This window comes from Odocoileus virginianus, unplaced genomic scaffold, assembly GCF_023699985.2.
Source record: "Odocoileus virginianus isolate 20LAN1187 ecotype Illinois unplaced genomic scaffold, Ovbor_1.2 Unplaced_Contig_49, whole genome shotgun sequence".
NCBI lineage: Eukaryota > Metazoa > Chordata > Mammalia > Artiodactyla > Cervidae > Odocoileus > Odocoileus virginianus.
This window is the reverse complement of record NW_027224366.1, coordinates 79,040-106,344: the sequence shown is the minus strand read 5'-3', so window position 1 is coordinate 106,344 and position 27,305 is coordinate 79,040. Positions and strand designations below refer to the sequence as shown.

Sequence of the window (27,305 nt, the reverse complement as noted above, 5' to 3'; positions counted from 1 at the left end):
AGGAGGGCAGGGCAACCCACTCCAGAATTCTGGCCTGAGAAATCCCATGGACAGAGGAGCCTGGTGGGCGACAGGCTATGGGATCGCAGAAGAGTTGGACATGGCTGAGCGATTAAACGACAACAATCACTGATCTCAATATTTCCTACAGGGATGAAACTGCTACTGAAAACAATTCCTCCACCTTCAGATGCAGCCCAGGGAGCTCTTCTACTCTTATTCCCTCTGTCCTCTGTGCATATGAGGACCACGTGACATCTTTGCCTTCTTTCTTTCCTCCCTTATATGCAATATGCACTAAAGAAGGAAAGCTTGAGAGCTGGCTTATCAAATTATGTGCTTTATTAGGAATATGCATAGCAGAAATAGCTCTGTATTGTACACGCAGTAATCATCTTGTTCTATATTGTATGGAGCACATAGTACTATGCACATAGAACTACTCAATATTATATAATTATTTGCATATCTGGTGGCCAATATGGATGTTACAGAGTATGAAGGACAGCAGATACATTTCTGCAGTGAAATTACACAATAAATGAGGAGAGGTCAGAGCAGGCACTCTCAGAAAAGATGATGGGAAGCAGGTGAATGATGCTGCAGATGAGAGGGAGTTGAAGACAACATCACTGAAGAAATCAGAGGATCTAACATTCCTCACATAGGAATGAAACAGAGCTGGTAAAAAGGTGGCACAGAAACTAACCCATTGACAACTGGGGTGGTGTCGAGGTCCTTTGAGTCAACCACAGATTTCAAGGTAAATTTTTGTAGAATTGTGGTCAGGAATAAAAACAGCTCCATGCGGGCCAGGCCCTCTCCCACACAAATCCGTTTCCCTGGAAACAACAAACAGAGGTTACATACTCCTTGAACTCTGTCTTTCTGGCTGTCAGAAAGAGACTATGTAGTATCCATTTGACGAATGTTTGAATGGATGGATGGAAGGGCTGCATGGACAGATGGGAAAAGGGTGAACACATATGCTATCCACCTAACATCTTATCATAACAAATATCATTCCTTCAAGAAATATTTATTGACTATTCCAAGCACTTGATTAAATTATTCATGCATTACAACTGCAATTTCATATTTTCAAATTTCTACCCATCTTTTTCTAGAAACTCACATATATTGACTGTATTTTCTGATCCTAGTCTAGTAGTCCCACATGTTTCTTTTCATTCTTCACAGCCTCTGTTCTCTGCTCTAAGTATACCTACTCTTCATCAAACTCTAACACACCTTGAAGTTTCAAGTTTTATAACACAAGGTTCTCTTTGGCTAAGTAGTAGTTCTCTGATATTTTCAGTTCCCAGCTCAAGTTTTATTTCTAAATGGAAAGAACTGGGTCACCTCTCCAAAGCTCCAGTAAGCCAGCCCAATAATGAGGATGTTTCATGGGGAGGGAAAGTGCATAGGTATTGGGCTGCTGCCCCTCATCATGGGCATGAGCATTTCTACCAGCCCCAAGGTAGGTACTATGTAACTCCCAGCTGGTCCTTAGAAGGTATCCTGTCCTCTAAAGTACTGAATGGGGGAAAAAAATTATTACCTGTTGAGAAAGCCATGAAATAGTCACTCTTCCTAAAGTTGCCACTCTCATCCAGAAAGTGGCCAGGGTCAAACACCTCTGGGTTGGGAAATTCTTTGTCATCATGTAGCACAGAAGTCAGTGATGTTAATATATCTGTGCCCTGGAAAGAACAGATGAAGATAAACTGAACTATGAAAAAGTCACAGAGCTGCAAGAACTGCTGCAAATCATTTAGTACAATCTTATGATCAATAATGAAGAATCCTCAGTTCAAAGAAGGGCAGTGATATTTTGAGGCAGAAAGAACAAGCAATAAAGAATAAGTTTAAGACTAGTGGCAATGATGCTGCTAAGTGAACAGCCTCTGAAATACTAGGTATTTCTAGGTATTTCCAGACCTTATGAACCATTCTGCTTATCACATTTGGACAGTGTTGTCTGACCCCACAAGCTGCTTTACTTTATCATTTCAATTTTCACTCATCTTATATGTGGATTATGGTTGAATATGGGAAGTCTCTATTGGACTTGGCAGGTCTGGAGTTATCTGTTCATAGTGGTTTTGTAAATGGATATATGATCTTTTATGATAATAAGTATGGCAACAAATGGGGCTTCCCAGGTGACTCAGTGGTACAGAACTTGCCTGCCAACACAGGAGACTTAAGAGACACAGGTTCGATCCCTGGGTCTGGAAGATGCCCTGGAGGAGGGCATGGCAATCCACTCCAGTATTCTTGCCTGGAGAATCCCATGGACAGAGGAGCCTAGTGAGCTACAGTCCACAGGGTCACAGAGTCGGACACAACTGAAGCAACTTGGCTTGCATGCATGGTAACAAATATTAGTGTTTACCATTGCCGTGAAGACTGTTTACCGTTGCCATAATAACATACGGTAGGGCTTCCCTAGTAGCTCAGTGGTAAAGAATCCACCTGTCAATGCAGGGACACGGGTTCAATCCCTGCCCTGGGAAGATCCCACATGCTGGAATCATGGAACAGCTAAGCCCAAGCACTACAAATACTGAGCCTTTGCTCTAGAACCTGGGAACCACAACTGTTGAGCCCACGCACTGCAACTAGTGCCCTAAAGCATGTGCCCTAAAGCACATGTTACACAACAAGAGAAGTCACGGCAAAATGAGAAGCCAGTGCACTGCAATGAGGATTAACCCCCACTCACCACAACTAGGGAAAAGCCCACAGGTAGCAACAAAGACAAAGCACAGCCAAAAATAAATAAATAAAATTATTTTAAAAAAATATGTGAAACATCCCACCCTCGCCTTCTCGGAGGGGGGACTGGGATGGGGAATACATGTAAATCCATGGCTAATTCATTTCAATCTATGACAAAAACTACTGTAATGATGTAAAGTAATTAGCCTCCAACTAATAAAAATAAATGGAAAAAAAATAAAATAAAGAGGAGGAGAAGATCAGCGTGAAAAAAAAAAATATGTGGTAGCTTTCATTACAGATTAATCCTAGATTTGAGACACAGGAACTATGATAAAACTAGAAACATCATTTTACACCAATTCAGCTTAGTATCATTAATTTAAACAAGTTTTACTAGCAAAGTTAAAACTGTCGGGCGAATGATTAAGAAGTGCTATTCTCTCAAAGCTCTAATGTACCATGCAATAGATTTTTATGTATTAAGTATAAAAAAAAGACCTGTTCCCTGGAGACATCTGGAAGGTACCACTTTATCATGTGAACAACACTGCATAACCAATAATAATGGGGTAAGTGACAGTATAAGCCTTCAACTGATTTATGAGGAAAAAGAAACTATAAAGGTTATACTAAGAAAATTAGGAAAGTTTAAGTATAGCCTGTACATTAAATAATATTATTGTTTCAGTGATAACTCCAGTGTACACATGCTATTATTCCTCTGTGTACAATAATCACTGTTATTGAGGTATGCATACTGAAGTAGGGAGCTTTTAATGAATATTGGATATAGATAGATAAGCATTTATCAATGGAAGAAATTTTCACATATGGCCATATAGTGAAGTTGTTCTGTTTTATAAATGATTTAACTTGAATTCTGTATTAAGTAAAACATCCTGTTATGGTCTATCAAATATATGTTGTCCATGCTCCTGTTCAGCCATGTCCGACTCTTTGTGACCCCATGGACTGTAATCTGCCAGGCTCCTCTGTCCATGGGATTTTCCAGGCAAGAATACTGGAATGGGTTGCCATTTCCTCCTCCAGGAGATCTTCCTGACTCAGGGATTGAAATGGTATCTCCTTGCATTTCCTACATTGGCAGGTGGATTCTTTTATCACTGAGCCACAGGGAAACTTCTCTAATCTGATTAAAAAAAATTCTAACAAATATACATAAAACATCATTCCTAATAGTGAGATGTTAACTTCCACTTTCCTTCATATCAGAAATGAAACAAGGATGACACGAAGATATTAGCCCAGATCGCAGGATAATATATATAGAAATTGCTATTAACTAGAGATGTTTTCAAAATGACTTTAAATTTAGCAAGGTTGTTACATATAAGGTCACCCAAATGATAAAATCAATTATATATTTTGATATTCCACATAAAAATGGAAAACGCATTTTAAAATGCTTATAACAATAACAAAAAACACCTTGGAAAGACAAAAATATGCAAACCACTGCCTGAGAAAAATTAAAGAAAGCCTTTAAAATAGAAAGACTATATCATATCCAATAAATGAAAAATTCAATGTGTCATGATATTAAGTCTTTCCAAACTGATCTAGCATGTCACTCTGATAAAAAATCCCAGCAGAGTGTTCTGGTAAATTGACAAATTAATACTAATGTTCATTTGGAAATGTGGACAGCTATGGTTAGCCCAACAACATAAAAGAAGCAGAACAAATTTGGAAGTCTTGCACTGCTACCTGTCAAAATCTGTTATAAAGCTTTACAGACTAAACTGGAAACAACACACAACCCAATAAGCCACCACATACATGACTATTTTTACTTCTCTCACCTTGTGTTCATCGAGGGTTGCCTCCATACTGTGTAAATGAGAACTTCAAGACCAATGAGATCAGTAAAAGAGAAACCAATCTTACCTTGGGGATGAAGTAGTTTCTGAATGTAATGTCACGGGTCACAGCATGGGGCAGATTGGTGGGGGCAGGTCAATGTATCTCTGGATCTCGTGGATCACAGCATCCGTGTAGGGCATGTGGCTCCTGTCCTGCATGCAGGGGATCCGGTGTCTTCCAATGACACAGTCAATCTCTTCCTGGACCTTAGCTGATAAGGAAGGTAAGGAAGATTGATGAAGAAAGAGGAAAATACACACCACAATCCACACCAATTCAGGGATACATGAGACACTATGATGGTGTCCCAGTATCATTATACACGTTAACTATATGACCAGAAATGGAACTAAACTGAGCGAGATAATGGCCATAATACAGACACATATAAGTCTCTTACAAGCCTGGCTTAAGATACATCTATACATCCTTCTATATTAGCATACATGATAAAACAAAGAGAAATGATGAAATGTTTCAAATATAAACAGAATATAAAGTCAAGAAATTATAGTCCTTGAAGAAAGAAACAAGACTCAAATATTAATTTTATATCAGAATAATATGGGTTGAAAAGTTAAATTATAGTATGTGTGTTTTGTGTATTTGTGTATTATGCGCGTGCAATTTGCAATGATACTCAGGTCATTCTCCAGCTGTCAAATGCCACCACCTTCAGCATTCTAGCAGTTTCTTCTGAAATTCGTATCCTATTCTAAATAATGACTCTCTATTTTTATTTCTCACTCACAGATTCTTAAACAATATGACATCTTGGTATGAGAGTTGAGAATTTACATCTCCATCCTTCCTCATACAAAATCACACACACACCACACACACATACACACCCCCATAATCTATTTCCCAATATATTTACGCCACAAATTTTGATGGTATATTCATTGTACCATCATTCTCCAATGCTCTCTGGTAAGACAATTATGAGCATGCTTCATATTTGGTACTTTCTTGGACTTAACCACATCTCTTTAGTTCAATTCATAAAATTCTGTACCCTGATTCAGGATTATTTCCAAATGCTTAGGTAGGTGTTCAAATTCCTAATCATAATAACCCTATTATTCAGAAGCCACAGGGAGTCCATCACCTCTTTTTTGTTCTTGGTATCTCCCCAAACACCTGCTTTATTCACCTAACCCATTTAGAAATGAATATTTTCTAGGCCTTCTGTCTAGCAACAACACTGACAGTTTCATTCTCCTTCATGAAGTTTCCAAACCCTGGAGCCCATGACTTCCTCTGACATGACTTCAGGCATTTGGATGAGAAAGGGGAAAGAGTGGGTAAAAATTTGTTAAACATACAAGTCTGAAAATACCCTTTTAAAAATTAATACCCAGTTTGATATTTGCTCTTGAATTATGATGTGGTTGGAAACTCTTTTATCTAGAACCTGCTACATCTCTCTGAATGTTTTTGTGATTTTTTTCTCTTTTATCCAGGTATGCTGAAATGTCATGACCCAATGTATTGGGGTGGATGTTCTTATTTCATTCACTCAGTGAGACCTGTTGAGAGAATTTTCTGTCTACATGGCAAAACTTGGAAGTCTTTTCTCCAGAGTGCTCACTCACTGGAGTTTTCCTCTGGCTGCTGAATTTCAGGAAGCAGGATGGGAAAGGAGCTAAGAATCTCTGAATTCAAGAAGTGGATTCTTCCCTAAACTTTCCTCTAAGCTGTGACCTTACTCTTTTCCCCTGTCTCTGCCCAGTGTCCTAAGTAGGGCCTGTTAGATTCCCTTTCTCTACACAGTAAACCTTTCATCCTATTGGAGAAACAGAGTTACTTGAAAGGAGTTATCAAGACTTGTGGTTGGCAGAGTTTCCTTTATCAGCCTATGTCTCCCTCTACCTTTTTTGAAACTAGGTACTTCCAAACGTAGCCTTAAGGACTGTAAGAACATAAATGACTTCTCCTTGTTTGATAACACCACTCTAATGGCAGAAAGTGAAGAGGAACTGAAGAGCCTTTTGATGAGGGTGAAAGAGGAGAGTGAAAAGCTGGCTTAAAACTCAACATTCAAAAAACTAAGATCATGGCATCTGGTCCCATCACTTTATGGCAGTGATTAGATAGCATCGCCGACTCAATAGATATGAATTTAAGCAAACTCTGGGAGATAGGGAAAGACAGGCGAGTCTGGAATGCTGAAGTCCATGGGGTCACTAAGAGTTGAATATGACTTAGTGACTGAACAACAACCACAAAATTATGACATTTCCTCTTTTGACATTTAGGCTATAACTTCATCCTCTCTACTGACTTCATTGTCAACCCTCAATATGCTCTCTATGATTCAAAAATTTGTTGAATATTTGTTGGCTGCTTCCTGACTCCAACTTAGAAAGGCTAATTCTCATACGCTATAGGTTATAATCATTTCAGTGGTATTCTGACAAACAAGAAAATATGTGCTTCTAAACATAACCATAGCCTTTAAAAGTTAATTTCTATGTATCTATGGACACCTTATCTTTGACAAAGGAGGCAAGGATATACAGTGGAGAAAAGACAACCTCTTTAACAAGTGGCACTGGGAAAATTGGTCAACCACCTGTAAAATAATGAAACTAGAACACTTTCTAACACCATACACAAAAATAAGCTCAAATTGGATTAAAGATCTAAACATAAGACCAGAAACTATTAAGCTCCTAGAAAAAACATAGACAAAACACTCTCCAACATAAACCACAGCATGATCCCCTATGACCCACCTCCCAGTGTATAGGAAATAAAAGCAAAAATAAACAAATGGGACCTAATTAAAATTAAAAGCTTCTGCACAACAAAGAAAACTATAAGCAAGATGAAAAGACAACCTTCAGAATGGGAGAAAATAATAGCAAATGAAGCAACAGACAAAGAATTAATCTCAAAAATATACAAGCAACTCCTGCAGCTCAATTCCAGAAAAATAAAAGACCCAATCAAAAAGTGGGCCAAAGAACTAAACAGACATTTCTCCGAAGAAGACATACAGATGGCTAACAAACACATGAAAAGATGCTCAACATCAATCATTATCAGAGAAATGCACATCAAAACCACAATGAGGGACCCTGTCACGCCTATCAGAATGGCTGCTATCAGAGTCTACAAGCAATAAATGCTGGAGAGGGTGTGGAGAAAAGGGAACCCTCTTACACTGTTGGTAGGAATGCAAACTAGTACAGCTAACTATGGAGAACAGTGTGGAGATTCCTTTAAAAACTGGAAACAGAACTGCCATATGACCCAGCAATCCCACTGCTGGGCATACACACCAAGGAAACCAGAATTGAAAGAGACACATGTACCCCAATGTTCATCACAGCACTGTTTATAATAGCCAGGACATGGAAGCAACCTAGATGTCCATCAGCAGACAAATGGATAAGAAAGCTGTGGTACATATACACAATGGAATATTACTCAGCCATTAAAAAGAATACATTTGAATCAGTTCTAATGAGGTGGATGAAACTGGAGCCCATTATACAGAGTGAAGTAAGCCAGAAAGAAAAACACCAATACAGTATACTAACACATATATATATAATTTAGAAAGATAGTGACAACAACCCTGTATGCAAGACAGCAAAAGAGACACAGATGTACAGAACAGACTTTGGGACTCTGTGGGAGAGGGCGAGGGTGGAATGATATAGGAGAATGGCATTGAAACATGTAAATTATCAATGTGAAACAAATCGCCAGTCCAGGTCTGATGCATGATACAGGGTGCTCGGGGCTGGTGCACTGGGATGAACCAGAGGGATGGGGAAGGGAGGGAGGTGGGAGGGGCCTTCAGGATGGGGAACACATGTACACCCATGGCAGATTCTTGTCAACATATGGCGAAACCAGTACAATATTGTAAATTTTTTAATTAGGTTTTTTAAGTTAATTTCTAACAAAAAATTGATGCTTTTTAACTGTTGTGTAGAAGAAGACTCTTGAGAGTCCCTTAGACTGCAACGAGATCCAACCAGTTTATCCTAAAGGAGATCAGTCCCGGGTGTTCATTGGAAGGACTGATGCTGAAGCTGAAACTCCAGTACTTTGGCTACATCATGTGAAGAGTTGACTCACTGGAAGAGACCCTGATGCTGGGAGGGATTGGGGGCAGGAGGAGAAGGGGATGACAGAGAATGAGATGGCTGGATGGCATCACCGACTCAATGGGTGTGAGTTTGGAGTAAACTCCGGGAGTTGGTGATGGACAGGGAGGCCTGGTGTGCTGCGATTCATGGGGTCGCAAGGAGTCGGAGGTCTTTTTGAAAGATAAAATTCTTGACCCCTTTGGCAACAACCATTTTTCTGGAAAAAACTTATGGATTAATACAATTTCTTTACATACACATCTTAAGCTAATTTATTATCAATCTAACTCTTTAGAGGACTTCTTAGATTGTTGAAATTGCATCAGGTGACCTCACTAAATTTCTGATTTCCAATCTCTTTAATAAAGAGAGCTTCCAGTTTCCCAACCCTGGTTTCTTTCTTTCTTTTTTTCTTTTTTTGATTTTTGGCAGCTCTGTCCACAGCATGTGGGGCCTTAGTTTCCTGAGCTGGGTTTGAATCAGTACTCCCTACATTGGAGGTTGAGTTATAACCACTAGACCACCGGGGAAGTCCTTGGACCATGGCTCTAGAACACTGCATTTTCAGCATGTAGGGACATCAGAGTGGTCTTTCCATAATCAAAACCAATATGCAGCTCGAGGCCAATTCATGCTGGCCGTGCTTGCTACACATGACCTCCTATGAAAGTCAGGTGCTTAATATCTTCACATATTATGTAAAGACATCACATTACTATCCCTTCATTAAATCTGGGGGAAAAAATTAAGCTGCTCAGTCAGAGATTTAAGTAATTCTCTAAGAGAAACCAGGTAGAATACATTCAAGCATCTTTCTCTTATCTCTTCTGCAGTCACCCTGTCCACCATGTTATCATACCTGTGACCTCAGGGTGTTTCAGCAGGAGGAGGAGCCCATATCTCAGTGTGATGCTCGTTGTCTCTATCCCAGCTGCAAACAAATCCAATACAGTGTTTGCCAAGTTTTCAACCGTATACTCCAGTCCTTGACTGTGCTTTTCCTAGGAATAGTTTAATTAAAAAGTTACAAAGCATACAAAAAAGGAGGAATTATGGGCCAGAATTAGCAAAAAAAATAAGTTGACACAAATCATCCCTGAGGAATTCCAGATATGGACTGACTAAACAAAATCTTTAACATACATGTCTTTAATATGCTTAAATAGCTAATGAAAATCATCAAGAACTAAAGAAAATCTGAAAAGTGTATGAACAAGTATAGAATAACAAGAAAGGTGCTGTAGAAATAAATCAAACAGAATTTTGGAGCTAAAAATCACACTACCTGTCCATTTTTAAATTTACCGGAAAGATTGAACAGTAGACTATGGGAAATCCAAGAAAGAAACAGCAAACATGAAGCAGAATAAAAATTTCCAGTGTGATTATCAGAAAGAAAAAGGAATAAAGAAAAATGAATAGAATCTAAGGACCCATGGCACTCAATCAATTGTACTAACATCCATTTTATGAGATCCCAGAAAAGAGTTAGGGAAGGAACAGAGAATAAGTATTTGAATAAGAATGACTGAAAACTTCCAACATTTTATGAAGTACATGAATCTAGAAATCCAGAAAGCTAAACAAACTTCAAGAGGAATGAAACCAAACAGACTCACTGTAAGGCATATTTTTTTTCCATTTATTTTTATTAGTTGGAGGCTAATTACTTTACAATATTGTAGTGGTTTTTGCCATACATTGACATGAATCAGCCAAGGATTTACATGTATTCCCCACCCTGATCCCCCCTACCACCTCCCTCTCCACCCGATCCCTCTGGGTCTTCCCAGTGCACCAGGCCAGAGCACTTGTCTCATGCATCCAACCTGGGCTGGTGATCTGTTTCATATTTTAATCAGACTGTCAAAAGCCAAAGCAAAAGAGAGAATGTTCAAAGCATCAAGAGAATAGTAACTCGTCATGCACAAAGGATCATCATTAGGATAACCGCTCATTTTTTCCACAGACACTGTAGAGGCCAAATATCAATGGAAAGATATATTTAAAATCTTAAGTGTAAATACGCCAACCAAGAATTGTGTATTTGGCAAAACCATCCCTCCATAAATTAGGAGACATAAGACATCCCCAAATTAAAAGCTAAGGGGTTCCAGTTAACAAAACCAAAGGACAAGATGATAATTCAAAGCCAGATTGACAAAGTTCCTTGTTAAAAGTAACTATGTAGGTAAATGGAAAAGCAAAAGCTACTGTATTCTAATATAAAAGCCTCATTTCATTTCCCATATTATTTAAAAGAAAAAAATCATGAAACAATCATTATATGATTCTAGTATATGATTCGAGGCACAAAATATAAAGATGTGATTTTGTGACACCAATGAAATAAAGGGGGATGAAGCTGGATGGGAGCAGAGTTAATGTACATGATTTGAAGCTATTGAGGAATCAGTTCATACTGAATTGTTATGAATTTAGAATGTTAACAGTAATCTCTTTTATAAGTACTAAGAAATTAATTTTATTTTTTAAATTTTTTTATTTTTTCCATTTATTTATTTTTTTATCATTTTAATTACTTTATTTTTTTCCATTTATTTTTATTAGTTGGAGGCTAATTACTTTACAAACATTGCAGTGGTTTTTGTCATACATTGAAATGAATTAGCCATGGATTTACATATATTCCCCATCCCGGTCCCCCCTCCCACCTCCCTCTCCACCCGATCCCTCTGGGACTTCCCAGTGCACCGGGCCCAAGCACTTGTCTCATGCATCCAACCTGGGCTGGTGATCTGTGTCACCCTAGATAATATACATGTTTTGATGCTGTTCTCTTGAAACATCCCACCCTCGCCTTCTCCCACAGAGTCCACAAGTCTGTTCTATTACTCAGCCATTAAAAAGAATTCATTTGAATCAGTTCTAATGAGATGGATGAAACTGGAGCCCATTATACAGAGCGAAGTAAGCCAGAAAGATAAAGACCCATTACAGTATACTAACACAAATATATGGAATTTAGAAAGATGGTAACGATAACCCTATATGCAAAACAGAAAAAGAGACTCAGATGTATAGAAATTAATTTTAAAACACACAAAAAAATTGGAAGGAAATAAAAAAGCTACATTAGAAAAAGATCAAACAAAAATAAGCCATATTTAAGGAACTAAGAAACAAAAATTATAAAATACATTAGAGCAAAAAATTATAGGGCAGAAATAAATTCTTCAATATGAGTAATTACTTTAATCGATTGAAACTCATGGTGTAAGACAGATATTGAAGGAATAATATTTTAAACTGTGCATCTAAATATTCCACTACATATTCATAATATATCTATACAAGTATAGAATATAATTTAGCCATAAAAGAAGGAAATCCTGATGTCTGTGACAACATGGATGGGCCTTGAAGTTATGCTAAGTGAAATAAATGAGACACACAAGACAAATTACCATATGATCAAATTTATATGTGAAATATTTTAAAGACTTGATCTTATAAATAGAGAGGATATATTGGTGGTTGCAAGAGTTGGGAGGAGAGATAAAGATGAATGAAGGGAATCAAAGATGCAAATAGTCCAGTTATAAAATAAATAAGTCCTGGTGATGTAATATACAGCATGATGACTATAGTTAATGACATATTCCCTATTGAATTGCTAAGAGAGCAAATTCTAAGATTTACAAGAAAAAATCTATAACTATGTGTGACAATGTTAATTATATACATTGTAGTCGTCATTTTTAATGTATGCATATGTTGAATCATTATGTGGCACTATAATTTATAACTAATATGTTATATGTCTACTATTCTCAACAAAAAACCTTGTATGTGGTACAAGATGTTGTACATTTGAGATGCCAAAACACAAATACATTGAATGAGAAAGAGGGAAGGAGATTTTGCAAATTATGAGTAGTCAAACAAAGCAAGACTGGCTATAATAATGTTAGAAAAAAATTTTATCAAAAATAGTTTAAAGGGACCAAATAAGAATGGGATGTTTTATACTGGACTAAGAAAGGTGATAATAAAGCTTAACATTCAGAAAACTAAGATCACGGCAACTGGCCCCATCACTTCATGGCAAATAGATGGGGAGACAGTGGAAACAGTGTCAGACTTTATTCTTGGGGGCTCCAAAATCACTGCGGATGGTGACTGCAGCCATGAAAATAAAAGACTCTTACTCCTTGGAAGGAAAGTTATGACCAATCTAGATAGCATATTAAAAAGCAGAGACATTACTTTGCCAACAAAGGTCCATCTGGTCAAGGCTATGGTTTTTCCAGTGGTCATGTATGGATGTGAGAGTTGGACTGTGAAGAAAGCTGAGCACCGAAAAATTGATGCTTTTGAACTGTGGTGTTGAAGAAGACTCCTGAGAGTCCCTTGGACTGCAAGGAGATCCAACCAGTCCATCCTAAAGGAGATCAGTCCTGGGTGTTCACTGGAAGGACTGATGCTGAAGCTGAAACTCCAATACTCTGGCCACCTCATGCGAAGAGTTGACTCATTGGAAAAGACCCTGATGCTGGGAGGGACTGGGGGCAGGAGGAGAAGGGGACGACAGAGGATGAGATGGCTGGATGGCATCACCGACTCGATGGGCGTGAGTTTGAGTAAACTCTGGGAGCTGGTGATGGACAGGGAGGCCTGGCATGCTGCGATTCATGGGGTCGCAAAGAATGGGACACGACTGAGCGACTGAACTGAATTGAACTGAACTGAAGAAAGGTGAATTCATCAAGTCATATAATTATAAACACATATTAATCAAGCAACAGAGCCCCAAAATATATGAAGCAAACATTTATAGAACTGAAAGGATAAATGGAGAGTTCTACAATAACAGTGGGAGATTTCAAAACTCAGCTTTCAATAATGTATACTACACCTAGACAAAAGATCAATGAGTAAATACATAAGACTTGAACAACCCTAGAGTCAATTATTCTCACAAACATATAAAGAATTCTTCACTCAACAACAGAAGAATGCAGAGTCTTCTCCAGTGTACATATAACTTTTTCCACAGTAAACTATATGTGAAGTCATAAACAATTCTTGACAAATTGAAAAAAATAAAAATGATACAAACTATCTTTTCTGACCACAATAAAATGAGGCTAGAAATAAAAAACAGAATGAAAATTTACAAATGCATAAATGTAGAAAAATAAATCTGATAGATCCACATGTAAAGACCCTGGAAGTTTCAACTCCATTCCTAATAACAAGTGAAAACTTGAATAGACTAAAACCAACAATTCTTTTAAGACTCCTAAGAGAGTTGAGCACAAAAGGAAAACCACTGCCCCCTAAATTAGAGAGGTTGAAAGGGAGTCAGACTTTCCAAAGAAGAGCTCATGAACAGAAATCACAATGAAATTCAGTGCTAGGGTAGGAAAATCTGAATCATATTTGAGAAATTGCTAAAATCTCAGTGTGGAAAACACTGAGAGAAGGATGACTCCACAGGATGACTGAGTCATCCAGGAGCTACCATAATTTTTGAAAAGTATTCTAGGAGCTTGAGCAAATTCTGACAGTGCAACTGGAAAAAAATCCACACATGTTTCCAGCAGAGGAAGGGCAAAAGGAAAAAATAATTAAATGAAGTATAGTTGATTTTTAAAACTGTGCTAGTTTTAGGTATACAGCAGAGGATATATGCTTTTTCGGTTCTTTTTTTTTTTTTTTTTTTTCAGATTCTTTTCCATTATAGGTTTTTACAAGATATTGAATACAGTCCCTTGTGTTTTACAGTAATTATCTATTCTATATATAGTAGTTGAGTATCTATTAATCCCATACTCCCATTTCATCACCCCCTTCCCTTTATTACCTAACCAAATAAGTTTGTTTACTATGCCTGAGTCTGTTTCTGTTTCATAAATAAGTTAACTTATATATATGTATATATATATACATATATATATATATTTAGATTTCACATATAAGTGATATCATATAATATTTGTCTTTCTCTGTCTTCCTTCACTTAGTATGATAATCTCGAGGCCCATCCATATTGCTCAAATGGCATTACTTAATTCATTTTTAATGGCTGAGTAATATTCCATTGAATACATATATCACATCCTATTTATTCATTCATCTGTTGATGAATACTTAGGTTGCTTTCATGTCTTGGCTACTGTAAACAGTGCTGCTATGAACACTGGGGTGCATAACTTTTCAAATTATAGTGTTCTCTGGATGCATACCTAGGAGTGGGATTGCTGATCATATGAGAACTCTATTAATAGTTTTTAGACAACCCTTCATACTGTTCCCCATAATGGCAGCACCAATTTACATTCACACCAATAGTGTAGGAGGGTTCCCTTACTCCACATCCTCTCTACCATTTACTGCATGCATACCTCGTCACTCATTCGTGTCCAACTCTTTGTGACTCTACAGACTACAGCCTGACAGACTCCTCTGACCATAGAATTATCCCAGCACGAATACTGGAGTGGGTTGCCACTTCCTTCTCCAGGGAATCTTCCTGACCTGGGATCAAACCCTACATCTCCTGTGGCTTCTGCATTGGCAGGCAGATTCTTTACCATTAAGCCATATTTGTAGACTTTCTGATGACAGCCACTCTGACCAGTGTGAAGTGACACCTCATTGTAGTTTTTATTTGTATTTCTCTAATAATTTGCACTTCCCTCACGGCTCAGATGGTAAAGAATCCACCTGCAACACGAGAGACCTGGGTTCAATCCCTGGGTTGGGAAGAGCCCCTGGAGGATGGCATGGCAACCCACTCCAGTATTCTTGCCTGGAAAATTCCATGGATAGAGAAGCCTAGTGGGCTGCCAACTCCAGTCCATGGAGCTGTAAGAGTCAGACACAACTGAGTGACTGAGCATGCATGCACACATATATGTAAGGATACAATACCAAAAATATCAATTTTTACTTTATTTTTATAATACCAAAATATCAAAGCTCAACAACGAAGACAAGGAACCTAATTTTAAAGGGGCAAAGGACTTGAATAACAATATTTCTTCAAAGAAGAAATAAAAATGGATAATGACACATGAAATATATTCTAGATCATTGTTCATTAAGGAAATGCAAACTAAAGCCACAAAGAGAGATCACTTCACATTAACCAGACTAGCTTTAATAACTACAAGAAACTAGAAAATAAATAATGGTAATTACATGGGAAAATAGGAATGCTTTACATTGCTGGTAGGAATATAAATGCTTCAGTCACCATGGGAAAGTCTGCCTATTTCTCAAAATGTCAGACTTAAAATTACCATAGGCTTCATAGATTTCACTCCTAGGAATATACTCAACATAAATGAAAATATGTCCATGAAGAAATTTGTACACAAGTATTTGTGGCAACAGTGTTCATTCAGACCCAAAGGGAAACACCACCAATGTCCACAAATACATAAATGTATAAAAAGTCATGGTATGTATATTAAAATGGAATATCATGCAGCCATACAAGAGAGTAACAAATACTGATATACACTATAACTTAGGCAAGAATCCAAAACATTATACTAGATGAAGCCAAAACAAAAGGTGCAATGCTATAAATTCTTTTATATGCTATATTCATGCACGCATGCTAAGTCGCTTCAGTCATGTCTGACTCTTTGTGACTCCATGGACTGTAGCCTGCTAGGCTCCACTATCCATGGGGTTTTCCAGGCAAGAATACTGGAGTGGGTTGCCATGCCCTCCTCCAAGGGATCTTCCCAACCCAGGGATTGAACTCACATCTCTTATGTCTCCTGCACTGGCAGGAGGGTTCTTTACCCCTAGCACCACCTGAGTAGTCCCATACTATATTCATAACAAGCAAATCCATAGACATAAAGCAGAAAACAGGTTAACACATGATGGGGTGGAAGGAATGGAAAGTGATCATTTAATGGATATGGTATGTTTCTGGAGAGCAATAGGAAAGTTTTGAAATAAGAGAACTAGTGATCACACAACATTGTGAATGCAAGTATATACAACTAAATCATATACTTTAAAACAGTGAATTGCATGCTATATGAATTTTACCTATATTTTAAAATGATGTTACTCCATAAATCGATCAACAGATATCCTGCAATCCCTATAAAAATCACAAATTTCTTGGCATAAATTGACTAGTTTATCCTATAATCAACCCAAAAATTCAAAGCATTCAGAATAGCCAAAACACTTTTAAAAATTAACAACAAAATTAGAGAACTCACAGTTCTCAACTTCAAAACTAAATACAAAACTAATAATTAAGATGACCTGATGATATGCTACTAGTATAAGGACTGACATTTAGATTAATGGAATAGATGTCAGATTACACAAATAATCTAGGGCTTCCCTTGTAGTTCAGTCAGTAAAGAATCTGCCTGCAGTGCAGGAGACCCAGGTTCAATCCCTAGTTGGGAAGATCCCCTGGAGAAGGAAATGGCAACCCACTCCAGCATCCTTGCCTGGAAAATCTCATGGACAGAGGAGCCTGGTGGGTTGCAGTCCACAGGGTCGCAAAGAGTCGGGCACGACTGAGTGACTAACACTTACTTACTTACACAAATAAAGGGTCAAATTTTGAGTGCACTGATTTTTGACAAGGGGACCAAGAGGGAAAAGGGGTGTCTTTTCAACACATGGTATAGAATTCATGCCCACAGACATATAATTCCAGCTCCATATCTATACCAATTCATTTTTACTTCACACTCAAAGTGCTCTCTTTCTTCCATCCACCTACTCTTCCTCATCACAGGCCTATGTATACTATATATAATATATACAGTATTCACCATCTAAAATTCCTTGCCCTGTCCTTCACTGCAAATATATTAAGATTTATTTCCAAACACTTGGTATGCAGGAAGCCCGGCTAGATTAAGCCATTCTTTTCCATTCCCTAATACAGTGTGTGCAGTGATCATGTTCAACTTCATATTACCCCATGATATTTTGAATTTTCTAACTTGTTTCTAATTGTTTCCATTTCATCTGAGGTGTCATTCTGTACTTCTCTGTAGGAAGATGACTAGTAGCTAAAGAGTAGAATCAACATATTCAACTAATTTAACAATTAAACATTATATCTTCCATAATGCATACCATACATTTGGACATACGTCATGTACTTAAAATGTTTGTCAACACTGCTGGCCAAACCACTGAAACATCACTGGTAAATTCAACAGCCCTAAAAATGCACAAGCAATCAAATAATTGAGCTATCATTAACATTTCACCTGTTCCATCTTGGTCAGAAAACAAGCAATCAAATAATTGAGCTGTCATTAACATTTTACCTGTTCCATCTTGATCAGGAAACAATCAATAAAGTCCTGAGGGTTGTTAATGTCCAGAGATGCTTGGTGTTCCCTTGTTTTCTCCAAAATATAACTTTTCAAACAAGCAAAATTTTCAAAGAATTTTTTATGTTTCCCTGGAATATAATCAATGAGAGCAGGGAAAGAACTGCAGAGCTAGAAAAAAAAATTGTTCATTAAAAGAAAACACTTAATGAAGATTTAAATATTATATGCCAAGCCCTGGTTAGAAAATGAATTATAAATATTAAAATAATTCAGTCACTGTATAGATGGGACTTTTTAACTTCACAAATGCATAGTTTTCTATGCTAATAGATGTATTTCAGGGAGAAAATTATAACCAGGGATCAAAGATGGTATTCATCTCCTATACTCATACATCATGTTTACAGTATAAAGGCATCTTTGTATCAATTCTTTCATTTTCTGCATCAGTTCTCCTCACAATTATGTAATAAGAGATAGCATGAAACACAATGATTCACCTTTTATAGATGATATCAGATTATGGGCGTTTAGGTAATCTGATATAGAAAACAAGCTGATCCCTGATATTTCTATTTCTGTTTAGTGGCCTCAATCATAAAATCGGTATTTTAGGACTAAAAGGGTCCTAAAGACACCATGAAGCACGACTCAACATTTTATGGATAAAGTAACTGGGAACCAGAGCAACTAAGTGACCTCTGTAAGGTCACACCATTGTCTTTTAGGCAGAGGACAGAACATTTAGCTCAGCACAGGGTACACCAGTGATGTTGGTTTGCGGTTCCTACACTAAAAAATAATCATTTTGTCATCCTCAAAGCAATTATTTTGTCAGTTAAGATACCAACTGAAGCATCAAACTCTCCTATCATATTCAGTGTCCCCTGGGAGCCCCTTGAAGGAAATACTCTCTTTCTTCCCAAATAGATATTTCTGTCAGCTAACATGCTGAAGAATCCACGAGTAGAAATTGGGGAACAAGACTTGTGGGCAATGGAAGCCTTTCCAGTAGGACCTGGACGTACTTCTACTGCTGTGGTCATGCTTTGGGGAAGTTACCAAAGTAGTTTACAGAAATTGGTCTTTGGATCTTGGTGGGAAAACCACTGAACAGGGTCAATGGGACTGAACTGCAGTTCTATATTCTGGGCATGTATTTTCCTGTCTATCATTAAGGGCTCGGCAGTCATCCCCGGATGAGTACCCCATGATGCTAAGCTCCGGGCAGGACTGTGCTGTTCACACATTCACCGCACAGCTTGGTGCCCAGAGAGATCTGGATCTCATGGGGCAAAGAGCCAAAATGAATCCTTGAGAAGAAAGGACCTTGGCCTCACCTGCAGCCATGGAGAGCCCAGAATCCTGATGTTTTCATTCAGTCTTTCCATTAGATCTAGAAAAATCTGATCTTTATAATCGAAACGATTCCGGAAAATAATGGAGCAGATCACATTGCAGGGGGCACAGCCCAGGATGAAAGTGGGATCACAGGGCGACCCTAAAGAATAACAAACAATTTGAACACACCATTAAAACATACGCAAGAGACACTTGGTGTTTGAGATAACAGGTAAAGGTAATTTTAGAAACTCTAAAGTGATATCTCATCAACAAATTCCTTTAAAAATAAATATTCAGCATAAATAATCACCACATCACTTTACCTTAACCTGAGTAGGATATTTCAGCACAGCTAGTTAAATAACAGGCTTTTAGAAATATTCAATTCACTCCTCCCACCTTTACTTGTACCCTTTTCACTCAAGGTGCCTGTAAATTTGAAGGGAAAATGACAAGAACATCTAAAGAGGCCATTTTGTATGATTTGATAATGAAAGCTATCAATGTTCAATATCATCTGTCTACAAATTAAGCACTGACAAAAAGAAAGAAAATTGTTAGGGAACACAAAATGAATAATTGAAAAACTCATGTGCAGAATCAGGGAGGAAAAGCTAAAGTGAGAGAGAGACTGTAGTTGAAGTCATGCATTTGAAAGAATAAATGTAAGAAAACACAAAGTATCCATGCTATACGAGAAGAAAAACTAAGATACAAGTGAACAATTAACCAATTATTGTAAATTGGATTTTTGTCTAATTATATTTTGTCTAATTTATGTTAATAAAATGTAAAATTTTCATTTCAAATATAAATCCCTAGATAAGTGAAACAAAAAAAGTAACTTGGTGAGTGGAATTCCCTTAATTTTGTTTCCATGTTTAAAATTTCTTCTTTTTTAAGAATTAATGTCCCTCATTTACCATGGCCATTAAAATTAATACATTTAGAATTAATACTAGAGAGGATCTGGAGAAAAGGGAACATTCCTATACTGTTGGTGGGAATATAAATTGATGGAACCACTATAGAGAATAGTATGGAGCTTCCTTAAAAAACTAAAAATAGAGCTACCATATGATTCAGCAATCCCACTCCTGGGCATATATCCAGAAAAGATAAAAACTCTAATTCAAAAAGATACATGCATCCCGATTTCATGTCAGCACTATTTATAATAGCCAAGACAAGGAAACTAGAGAAGGCAACAGCAACCCACTCCAATATTCGTGCCTGGAGAATCTCATGGAAAGAGGAGTCGGGTGCACTACAGTCCGTGAGGTCACAAAAGGTCAGACACAACTGAAGTGACGTGGCACAAGACATGGAAACAACCTAAATGTCCATCGGCAGATGCCTGGATGCCCAAGATGTGAAACACACACGCACACATAATGAATATTGTTGTGTGGTCTAGTCTCTAAGTCATGTCTGATTCTTTGTGACCCCAGGACTATAGTCTGCCAGGCCCCTCTGTCCATGGGATTTTCCAGGCAGGAATACTGGGGTGGGTTTCCATTTGCTTCTCAAGGAGATCTTTCTAATCCAAGAATTGAACCCACATCTCCTGCATTGGCTGGCAGATTCTTTACCACTAATGTCACCAGAAAAACCCCAATAAATATTACTCAGTCATTAAAATAAGGAAATAATGCCATTTTCAGCAATATTAAATTATTATATTGAGTGAAGTAAGCCAGAGAAGATAACTATCACATGATATTGCTTATAGTATATGAACTGAGAACTTCTAGATGTACCTGCTGGATTTAGAAAAGGCAGAGGAATGAGAGATCAAATTGCCAACATCTGTTGTATTATAGAAAAAGCAAGGACTTCCAGAAAAACATCTACTTCTGCTTCATTGACTACACTAAAGCCTTTGACTGTGTGGATCACAACAAACTGTGGAAAATTCTTAAAGAGATGGGAATACCAGACCACCTTACCTGCCTCCTGAGAAACCTGCATGCAGGTCAAGAAGCAACAGTTAGAACCAGACATGGAACAACAGACTGGTTTCAAATTGGGAAAAGAGTATGTCAAAGTTGTATATTGTCACCCTGCTTATTTAACTTATATGCAAAGTACATCATGTGAAATGCCAGGCTGGATGAAGCACAAGCTAGAATCAAGATGCTAGGAGAAATATCAATCAGTTCAGTTCAGGTCTGTTGCTCAGTCCTGTCCTGATCCTCTGTGACCCCATGGGCTGTAGCATGCCAGGGCTTCCCTGTCCATCACCAACTCCTGGAGTTTGCTCAAAGTCACCTCCATCAGGTCAGTGATGCCATCCAATCATCTCATCCTCTGTTGTCCCCTTCTCCTCCTGTCATCAATCTTTCCCAGCATCAGGGTCTTTCCAAAGAGTCAGTTCTTCACATCAGGTAACTAACATTATTAGAGCTTTAGCATGAATGCTTCCAGTGAATACTGAGGACTGATTTCCTTTTAGCATTGACTGATTTGATCTCCTTGCTATTTAAGGGACTTTCAAGAGTCTTCTCCAACACCACAGTTCAAAAGCATCAATTCTTCAGCACTCAGCTTTCTTTATGGTCCAACTCTCACATCTGTACATGACTACTGGAAAAACCATAGCTTTGACTATATGGACCTTTGTTGGCAAAGTGATGTCTCTGCTTTTTAATGTGCTGTCTAGATTTGTCATAGCTTTTCTTCCAAGGAGCAAGCGTCTTTTAATTTCATGGCTTCAGTCACAATCTGCAGTGACTCTGGAGCCCAAGAAAATAAAGTCTGTCGCTGTTTCCACTGTTTCCCAATCTATTTGCCATGAAGTGATAGGGGTGGGGGGAAATGCCATGATCTTAGCTTTTTTTGAATGTTGAGTTTTAATCCAGGTTTTTCTCTTGTTTTCCATTTATTTTTATTAGTTGGAGGCTAACTACTTTTTTGACTCTGTGGGAGAAGGCAAGGGTGGGATGATCTGAGAGAATAAGCCAGCTTTTCCATGCTTCTCTTTCACTTTCATCAAGAGACTCTTTAGTTCTTCGCTTTCTGCCATAAGGGTGGTGTCATCTGCACATCTGAGGTTATTGATATTTCTACCAAAATGGTGACTTCTACCTATTAACTTTAGGCTGCCCAAAGTTATGTCCTCTAAACATACCCTGTGACACAGCTCTGCCCACAAGAGGGACAAGACCCAGCTGCACCCACCAATGAGCAGGTTTCAGTCCCACCCACCAGGAAGCCTGCACAGCTCCAGGACTAATCTCAAGCACCAAGGGGCAGACAAGCTAGAACTACAGTCCTGCAGCCTGTGGAACAGAGACCAAAAACACAGGAATTTAGACAAAATGAGATGGCAAAGAAATATATTCCAGACTGCATATTTGTTGCTGCTGCTGCTAAGTCACTTCAGTCGTGTTCGACTCTGTGCAACCCCTTAGATGGCAGCCCACCAGGCTCCACCGTCCCTGGGATTCTCCAGGCAAGAACACTGGAGTGGGTTACTAAAATCCAAAGAAGATGGGGCAAAATTTACAAACTGAAAACAGAACCAAATTCTACCTGGAGAAGACAAGATAAGCAGGTGTTGCTAAGGTAAAAATTTAGTTAAATAAATATTTCATGACTTGGTTCTAAATAGGAAAAGGAGTACATCAAGGCTGTATATTGTCATCCTGCTTATTTAACTTATATGCAGAGTACATCAAGAGAAACATTGGGCTGGATAAAGCACAGGCTGGAATCAAGATTGCCAGGAGAAATATCAATAACCTCAGATATGCAGATGACACTGCCTTTATGTCAGAAAGTGAAGAAGACTAAAAGAGCCTCTTGATGAAAGTGAAAGACAAGAGTGAAAAAGTTGGCTTAAAGCTCAACATTTAGGAAACTAATTACATGGCATCTGGTCCCATCACTTCATGGTAAATAGATGTGGAAACAGTGGCTGACTTTATTTTTTGGGCACTCCAAAATCACTGCAGATGGTGATTGCAGCCATGAAATTAAAAGACACTTACTCCTTGGAAGGAAAGTTATGACCAAACTAGACAGTATATTAAAAAGCAGAGACATTGCTTTACCAACAAAGGTCCGTCTAGTCAAGGCTATGGTTTTTCCAGTGGTCATGTATGGATGTGAGAGTTGGACTATAAAGAAAGCTGAGCACAGAAGAACTGATGCTTTTGAACTGTGGTGTTGGAGAAGATTCTTGAGAGTCCCTTGGACTGCAAGGAGATCCAACCAGTCCATCCTAAAGGAGATCAGTCCTGGGTGTTCATTGGAAGGACTGATGTTGAAGCTGAAACTCCAATACTTTGGCCACCTGATGCGAAGAGCTGACTCATTTGAAAAGACCCTGATGCTGGGAAAGATTGAGGGCAGGAGGAGAAGGGGATGACAGAGGATGAGATGGTTGGATGGCATCACCAACTTGATGGACATGGGTTTGGGTGGTCTCCAGGATGGACAGGGAGGCCTGGTGTGCTACGGTTCATGGTGTCGCAAAGAGACACGACTAAGAGACTGAACTCAACTGAACTGACTTGGTATATGTGTGTTTTAACAGAATTAAGATGTAGCATACATTTGTTAAAAATATACAAATCAGTACAATTAGTATTGAATAAAAAGAAATAATGAATGCTGATACTTTTTAAAGACTGCTGTCTTTTCAAAGAAAGCATAATTGATGAGAATTGCACTAAGATATACCAAGACGATTAAAACCATAGATGGTATTACTATTGGCCAGAATTGTAGGCCTGGGCCCTGGAAGTAACTCTCAAAATTGTTTGTAAGGCTGAATATATAAATATAATCCACTTAAGTGAACACACGTGTTACTTGTTTCATGTCCCATAATGGTCATTCCCACCCTGTCCAATTAACAAGTATTCCCTGGTAAAATATTGCAGAATAGACAACCACATTATCTCTACCCTTCTCTGTTCTTTAATATTTTTAGGAAATGACTCAAAACTATGTTTTGTGGTTTCTGGATTGAAAACAAAAAGTTTAGGAGATAATTTGATTAAATGGTCTTTATACCCACACTGCGTGCACAGTCATGGGAGTACACACTCAATAAGCACAGATACACAAAAGCTCCTTGGCTGCCTATGCTTTATAACCCCCTCCCCCCATCTGAGGGCTGACAGCCAATACCCATATGAAAGATGCGGCCTTCCCTGAAATATTTCCAAGGCTGTCACTGGAGAGAGAGCAGCCTGTTAAGGTCAGAGTTAAGAGAAAATAGAATCACCCACCGTTGGTTTTCCTCAACTCTTCCACAAGGCAGCGTGCTTCCTCTTGAACACGGTCCTCAATGCTCCTCTTCCCCATCCCGAAATTCCTCAGGGTCATGAGGGAGAAGCGCCGGGTCTCCTTCCATATCTTGCCATTGCTGAAAGCGATTCCTACCAGGGAGGGAAACAGAAACTAGGAAGGAAGTTCTAGGGAAGGAGGAGTGAGCTGACACATGGCAGCCTCAGAGAGGGACCACGATCTGCTGCGGGGCCACAGTGCGGGGGCGGGGGGCGGCATTTTCAAATTCCTCTTTTCCATCCTCCCCACTCCCACCCTTTGCCAATGCTGAACACCCACACATACACACCTACCGTATCCCTTAGTAGCTCTTTGAACCACTGGGCAACTGCCTCTTCTAGAAAACTCCTCTCCCAAGTCAATCAAAGCTTCCTTCACTGCTTCATATCCATGCAACACCACAGTGGGCTTCATGCCAAAATACAGAGTGAACACAGGGCCGTAGATTTTTGAGAGCTGGGAATGAAGAGGCATGTAACAGCAAAAGAAGTCAATACGAGATACTATGCTGTGCCTGATGCAGAATGTATTATCATCCTGCTATTATGTTTTTATTCTGCCAGAGACAACCTCATTATGTATTAAATTCAGAATTTAATGCATAAATATGGTGGTAATTGTTATAGGTTCTACTTACAGATGACCTGAAATGCTGGGTAATGGCCCAAGTAGCTGGTGCACAGATTATAATTAATCCTCAGATCAGCACTTTCAGTGGGTTTATTTTCCCCACTATAAATAAGGAAACTTAGGTTGCAGAATTCTGTTCCATGACCAGCACCCCAGGGCTAATATGTAGACGATTCAAATTTGAAGATCATAGTCACCCTCTGATCCTTGAGAGCAATGTAGCAATCCTCAAGGCCCACCTTTTGGACCAACAGCCAGCTCACTGCTTCAGAATCACCCATGGAGCAGTCATTGGAATTCTGATTCTGTAGCCCAATGATGAATACTAGACATTTATAATTTAAAAAATAAGTTCATATAACTCTAATGCCCAGCCTAGTTTGAGATCCTCTGGTATCACTAACACAGAAAGAGAGGAAGCATCATAGAGGCAGTGCCAGGACATGCAGCATCTCATGGAAGAACACCTTCTATGCGGCAGCATTCACAGGGTACAGATGGCAGTTTCCTGCTGAATCCAAATGAATGCTGCTGCCACCAGTGGGACCCTAACTGATGACTTGTTTCTTTCATTCCCCCGTGATCATCCTAATCCTAAATTAATTCCTTAACACCAGGCACAATGCCCTTCTTCAGAAAAGTTCTGTTTTCCTGATCATTTGAACAAAACACACAACTTATACAGTCAATGATTTCAGGAAAGAAATTGCTAATCACATGCTGAAGCTGAAGCTCCAGTACTTTGTTTGGCTACCTGATGTGAAGAGCCAACTCATTAGAAAAGACTCTGATGCTGGGGAAGATTGAAGGCAGGAGAAGAGGACGACAGAAGACAAGATAGCTGGATGGCATCACTGACTTCAATGGACATGAGTTTGAGCAAGCTCTGGGAGGTGGTAAAGGACAGGGAAGCCTGGCGTGCTACAGTCCATGGGGTCACAAAGAGTCAGACACAACTGAGCAACTGATCAACAATACAGTAAATTATTTCTGGAAAGAAATCACTAATCACAAAACATTTCACTTACCCTTTACATTCAGTCCCATGTGAAATAAAAAAAAGGAGGCAACACTCCCAGCTTTTAAAATTTAATGATTTTGATTCTACCTTACAAAGACATAAATGCTTCTCTACTCACAAAACACACTAATTTGTTCCTCTATTTATGATAATAACAGGCCTGAAAAGGCAAGAAAAATATCAAATTTACAGGGAGTAATTTGCTTCAAACTGACCTGCTTTAACAGTGTGCTCATAAGAATATATATTATTTTTTAAATTGGGCTTATTTTATCTACCTTTTACAAGACACTGGAGGAACATCAAACCTACTTACCTTGGTTAAAGATTTGCTGATGTCCTTAACATCTAACTGTAGGATGTTTCCAAGAATCGGGAGAGGAGTGGGGCCCGGTGGGAGCTTCCCTTTCCCAGAGCGCTGTTTCCAGAGTGACAGGAGAAGCAGACAGGAGAGACAGAGCACCAGGGCCACAGCCAGATCCATTGACGCCGTCTCTTCTTACTCAGATGGCTGTGAGCCTGAAATCGAGAGCTTTTGTAACAGGCCCTGCTAATTCAACTTGGGCCTCTCTGAGGAATAAAGATACCATTCAATCACATCCACTTTGTACTCTATTCTGAATGGACTTTGGCCATTGATAAAGATAAAATTAAAGTGTCCCTTTAGTCTTGTTTTCCTTCTGTTCAATAACGACTGTAGAGACTGTCATTTAATTGCACAACAACAATAAAAAAGCATTTCCATTGTGCAGCCAAGAATTAGAACCACTAAAATAAATAACTTGCTGCCCCAAACAGCTCAAAACTCTGGATTCTAGTCAATGACCAGTTGCAAATGTATGACTTTGAGGGAAATCTGTGTATTCTGTGCCTTTTTTTATTTTAAAAAAAAATTATCTTGTAATGCAATATAGGATAATTTGTCCTTGAAAATGTATGTGTTTAAAAATTTTAATGTACTGCACTACCATTACAGTTATAAAAAAT

General features: G+C 38.5%; 1 pseudogene; it reads right to left on the bottom strand.

Moving 5' to 3' along the window:
* Positions 1–324: 324 nt before the first annotated feature.
* On the bottom strand, positions 325–26,925 carry LOC110151251 (cytochrome P450 2C18-like; annotated as a pseudogene).
* Positions 26,926–27,305: the final 380 nt, after the last annotated feature.